At 35.4% G+C, this 5768-nt stretch overlaps 1 non-coding gene across 1 annotated transcript; it reads left to right on the top strand.

The window, feature by feature from the left end:
- Nucleotides 1–365: 365 nt before the first annotated feature.
- Trnaa-cgc (transfer RNA alanine (anticodon CGC)) lies at nucleotides 366–438 on the top strand. The gene has a single exon. It is a non-coding gene; the product is annotated as a tRNA-Ala (tRNA).
- Nucleotides 439–5768: the final 5330 nt, after the last annotated feature.

Raw genomic sequence — 5768 nt, 5'->3', positions numbered from 1 at the left:
ATTAAGTGAATTCAGCAAAGTAGCAGGATATAAAATCAACATCCATAAATCAAAGGCATTTCTGTATATCAGTGACAAATCCTCTGAAAGGAAAACTACCCCATTTACAGTAGTCTCAAAAAATAAAATACTTAGGAATCAACTTGAAGAAAGAGATGAAAGACCTCTACAACAAAAACTACAGAATGCTAAAAAAAAGAAATTAAAGAAGACTTCAGAAGATGGAAAGATCTACCTCATTCTTGGATAAGCAGAATTAATATTGTCAAAATGACCATACTACCAAAAGCACTAAACAGATTTAATACAATTCCAAAAAAAAAATCCCAATGATATTTGTCATAGAAATAGAAAAAGAAAGGGCTGGGGATATAGCTCAGTTGGTAGAGCTCTTGCCTCGCATACACAAGGCCCTGAGTTCAATCCTCAGTACCTCCCCCCGTCCAAAAAAAAAAAAAGAAAAAGAAGTCATGAAATTCATCTGAGAAAAATAAGAGACCAGAAGAGCTAAAGCAATCCTTAGCAAGAAGAGTGAAGTAGGTGGCATTAGTATACTAGACCTTAAACTATACTACAGAGTAATAGTAACAAAAACAGCATGGTATTGGCACCACAATAGATTTGTAGAACAATAGTACAGAATAGAGAACATAAAGACAAACCCACATAACTGTAGTTATGTTATATTAGACAACAAAGCCAAAAACATGCATTGGAGAAAAGATAGCGTCTTCAACAAATGGTGCTGGGAAAACTGGAAATCCTTATGCAACAAAATGAAATTAAACCCCTTTCTCTCACCATGCACAAAACTCAACTCAAAGTGGATCAAGGACTTAGGAATTGAACCAGAAACACTGCACCTACTAGAAGAAAAAGTAGGAACAAATCTCCATCATGTCAGATTAGGCCCAAACTTCCTTAACAAGACTCCTATAGTGCAAGAATTAAAATCAAAAATCAATAAATGGAATGGATTCAAACTAAAAACTTCTTATCAGCAAAAGAAACAATTAGTGAGATGAATAGAGAGCCTACATTTGGGCAGTAAATTTTTACCACATGCATAACAGATATAGCACTAATCTCTAGGATATATAAAGAACACAAAACTCTTAACACACACACACACACACACACACACACAATATCCCAATCAATAAATGGGGCCAAGGAACTGAACAGACACTTCTTGGAAGATGATATACAATCACTCAACAAATATATGGAAAAAAAAATGTTCAACATCTCCAGAAGTTAGAGAAATGCAAAGCAAAAGTAGTCTAAGATCTCATCTCACTCCAGTCAGAATGGCAGCAATCAAGAATACAAATAATAAGTGTTGGTGAGGATGTTGGCGAGGATGTCCTATTGCTGGTAGGACTGCAAATTGATGTAGCCAACATGGAAAGCAGTATAGAGAATTCTTGGAAATATGGGAATGGAACCAACATTTGACCCAGCTATCCCTCTCCTTGGTCTATACCCAAAGAACTTAAAAACAGCATACTACAAGGACACAGCCACATCAATGTTTATAGCAGCACAATTCACAATAGCTAAGCTGTGGAGCCAACCTAGATGCCCTTCAATTAATAAATGGATAATGAAAGTGTGGTTTATATACACAATGGAGTACTTTTCAGCATTAAAAGAGAATAAAATCATAGCATTTAAAGGTAAATGGATGGAGCTGCAGAATATAATGCTAAGTGAAGTTAGCCAATCCTAAAAAGCCAACTGCCAAATGTTTTCTCTGATATAAGGAGCTGATTCACAATGGGGTTGGAGGGAGGAGCATGGGAGGAATAGATGAACTCTAGATAGAGCAAAGTGAAAGGAGAGGAACAGAGGGGGCACAGGGGTAGGAAATACGGTGGAATGAGATACTGACATCATTACCCTGAGTACATGTATGAAGACACGAATAGTGTGACTCTACTTTTTGTACAACCAGAGACATGAAAATTTTCTGCTCTATATGTGTAATATACATTGTAATGCATTCTGATGTCATATATAACATGATAATATTATGTTATTATGTACACATATATATGTACATAGAATTTTAAAATTGGCATATTGCTTTGAAAATGTCTCTGTTTTTTTCTTATGCAATTATTTAAATTTTCATTTTCAGATATTTTATTGATTTTGTTGTAAAGAATAATTTGTTTCTGGTATCTCTTTAATTATTATCCACTAAATGATAAATAGGAATTAAGTTTCTTTTTTATTTTTATTTTTTTATTGGTTGTTCAAAACATTACAAAGCTCATGATATATCATCTTTCATACATTTGACTCAATTGGGTTATGAACTTGCATTTTTACCCCAAATATAAATTGCAGAATCACATCGGTTACACACTCACAGTTTTACATAATGGCATATTAGTGACTGTTGTATTCTGCTACCTTTCCTATCCCCTACTATCCCCCCTCCCCTCCCCTCCCATCTTCCCTCTCTACCTCATCTGCTGTTGTTCAACTCTCTCCCTTGTTCCGCCCCCTTTCCCCTCACAACCTCTTATATGTAATTTTGTGTAACATTGAGGGTCTCCTACCATTTCCATATGCTTTCCCTTCTCTCTCCCTTTCTCTCCCCCCACTCGTCTCTGTTTAATGTTAATCTTTTCCTCATGCTCTTCCTCCCTGTTCTGTTCTTAGTTGCTCTCTTTAAATCAAAGAAGACATTTGGCATTTGTTTTTTTAAGGATTGGCTAGCTTCGCTTAGCATAATCTGTTCTAATGCCATCCATTTCCCTGCAAATTCTATGATTTTGTCATTTTTTAGTGCTGCGCAATACTCCATTGTGTATAGATGCCACATTTTTTTATCCATTCATCTATTGAAGGGCATCTAGGTTAGTTCCACAATCTAGCTATTGTGAATTGTGCCACTATGATCATTGATGTGGCAGTATCCCTATAGTATGCTCTTTTAAGATCCTCAGGGAATAGTCCGAGAAGAGCGATAGCTGGGTCAAATGGTGGATTCATTCCCAGCTTTCCCAGGAATCTCCATACTGCTTTCCAAAATGGCCTCACCAATTTGCAGTCCCACCAGCAGTGTACAAGTGTACCCTTTTCCCCACATCTTCGCCAGCACTTATTGTTGTTTGACTTCATAATGGCTGCCAATCTTACTGGAGTGAGATGGTATCTTAGGGTGGTTTTGATTTGCATTTCTCTGACTACTAGAGATGGTGAGCCTTTTTCATGTACTTGTTGATTGATTGTATGTCCTCCTCTGTGAAGTGTCTGTTCAGGTCCTTGGCTCATTTGTTGATTGAGTTATTTGTTATCTTATTGTTTAATTTTTTGACTTCTTTGTATATTCTGGATATTAGGGCTCTATCTGAAGTGTGAGGAGTAAAAATTTGTTCCCAGGATGTAGGCTCTCTATTTACCTCTCTTATTGTTTCTCTTGCTGAGAAAAACTTTCCTTTAAGTAAGTCCCATTTGTTTATTCTTGTTATTAACTCTTGGGCTATGGGCGTCCTATTAAGGAATTTGGAGCCCGACCCCACATTATGTAGATCGTAGTCAACTTTTTCTTCTATCAGACGCAGAGTCTCTGATTTGATATCTAGCTCCTTGATCCATTTTGAGTTAACTTTTGTGCATGGCGAGAGAAAGAGATTCAGTTTCATTTTGTTGCATATGGATTTCCAATTTTCCCAGCACCATTTGTTGAAGATGCTATCCTTCCTCCATTGCATGCTTTTAGCCCCTTTATCAAATATAAGAAAGTTGTACTTTTGTGGATTGGTTTCTGTGTCCTCTATTCTGTACCATTGGTCCACCTGCCTGTTTTGGTACAAGTACCATGCTGTTTTTGTTACTATTGCTTTGTAGTACAGTTTGAACTCTGGTATCACTATACCTCCAAATTCACACTTCCTGCTTAGAATTGCTTTTGCTATTCTGGGTCTTTTGTTTTTCCATATGAATTTCATGATTGCTTTATCTATTTCTACAAGAAATGCCATTGGGATTTTGATTGGTATCCCATTAAACCTCTAGAGAACTTTGGGTAATATTGCCATTTTGATGATGTTAGTTCTGCCTATCCATGAACAGGGTACATTTTTCCATCTTCTAAGATCTTCTTCTATCTCTCTCTTTAGGGTTCTGTAGTTTTCATTGTATAAATCTTTCACCTCTTTTGTTAGGTTGATTCCCAAGTATCTTATTTTCTTTGAGGATATTGTGAATGGAGTGGTTTTCCCCATTTCCATTTCAGAAGTTTTGTTGCTGATATACAGAAATGCCTTTGATTTATGCATGTTGATTTTATATCCTGCCACTTTGCTGAATTCATTTATTAACTCTAGCAGTTTCTTTGTAAAACCTTTTGGGTCTGTTAAATATATTATAATGTCATCCGCAAATAGCGATAATTTTAAGTTCTTCTTTTTCTATTTTTATGCCTTTAATTTCTTTTGTCTGTCTAATTGCTCTGGCTAGTATTTCAAGAACTAAATTGAATAGAAATGGTGATAGAGGGCATCCCTGTCTTGTTCCAGATTTTAGAGGGAATGCCTTCAGTTTTTCTCCATTTAAGATGATGCTAGCCTGAGGTTTAGCATATATAGCTTTTACCATGTTGAGGTTAGTTCCTGTTATCCCTAGTTTTTCTAGTGTTTTGAACATAAAGGGATGCTGTACTTTGTCAAATGCTTTTTCTGCATCTATCGAGATGATCATATGGTTCTTGTCTTTAAGTCTATTGATGTGGTGGATTACATTTATTGATTTCCATATATTGAACCAGCCTTGCATCCCAGGGATGAATCCTACTTGACCATGATGCACAATTTTTTTGATATGCTTTTGTATTTGATTTGCCAGGATTTTATTGAGAATTTTTGCATCCAAGTTCATTAGAGATATTGGTCTGTAGTTTTCTTTCTTTGAAGTGTCTTTGTCTGGTTTAGGAATCAGGGTGATGTTGGCCTCATAGAATGAATTTGGAAGAACTCCTTCTTTTTCTATTTCTTGAAATAGCTTGAAAAGTATTGGTATTAATTCTTCTTTGAAGGTTTTGTAGAACTCCTATGTATACCCTTCTGGTCCAGGGCTTTTTTTGGTTGGTAGTCTTTTGATGGCTTCTTCAATTTCTTCCTTTGTTATTGGTCTGTTTAAATTGTGTGTGTCTTCCTGACTCAATCTGGGCAGATCATATGACTTAAGAAATTTATCGATATCTTCACTATCTTCTATTTTATTGGAATATAGGGTCTCAAAATACTTTCTAATTATCTTCTGTATTTCTGTAGTGACTGTTATGATATTGCCTTTTTCATCCTGTATGTTATTAATTTGAGTTCTCTCTCTTCTTCTCTTCGTTAGCATGGCTAAGGGCCTGTCAATCTTATTTATTTTTTCAAAGAACCAACTTTTAGTTTTTTCAATTTTTTCCATGGTTTTTTTTTTTTTGTTGTTGTTGTTGTTTCAATTTCGTTGATTTCTGCTCTAATTTTAATTATTTCATGTCTTCTACTACATTTGCTGTGTTTTGCTCTTCCTTTTCTAGGTTTTGGAGGTGTAGTGTGAGTTCATTTATTTTTTGTTTTTTTCTTTTTTTGAGGAAAGAACTCCAAGAAATGAATTTCCCTCTTAAAACTGCTTTCATTGTGTCCCATAGATTCTGGTATGTTGTGTCTGTATTGTCATTTGTCTCTAAGATTTTTTTTATCTCCTCCTTTATAACCCATTTTTATCTCCTCCTTTATAACCTCTAAGATTTTTTTTATCTC

This window comes from Ictidomys tridecemlineatus, chromosome 12 (genome assembly GCF_052094955.1).
Source record: "Ictidomys tridecemlineatus isolate mIctTri1 chromosome 12, mIctTri1.hap1, whole genome shotgun sequence".
NCBI lineage: Eukaryota > Metazoa > Chordata > Mammalia > Rodentia > Sciuridae > Ictidomys > Ictidomys tridecemlineatus.
This window is presented reverse-complemented; position numbering and strand designations above follow the sequence as displayed.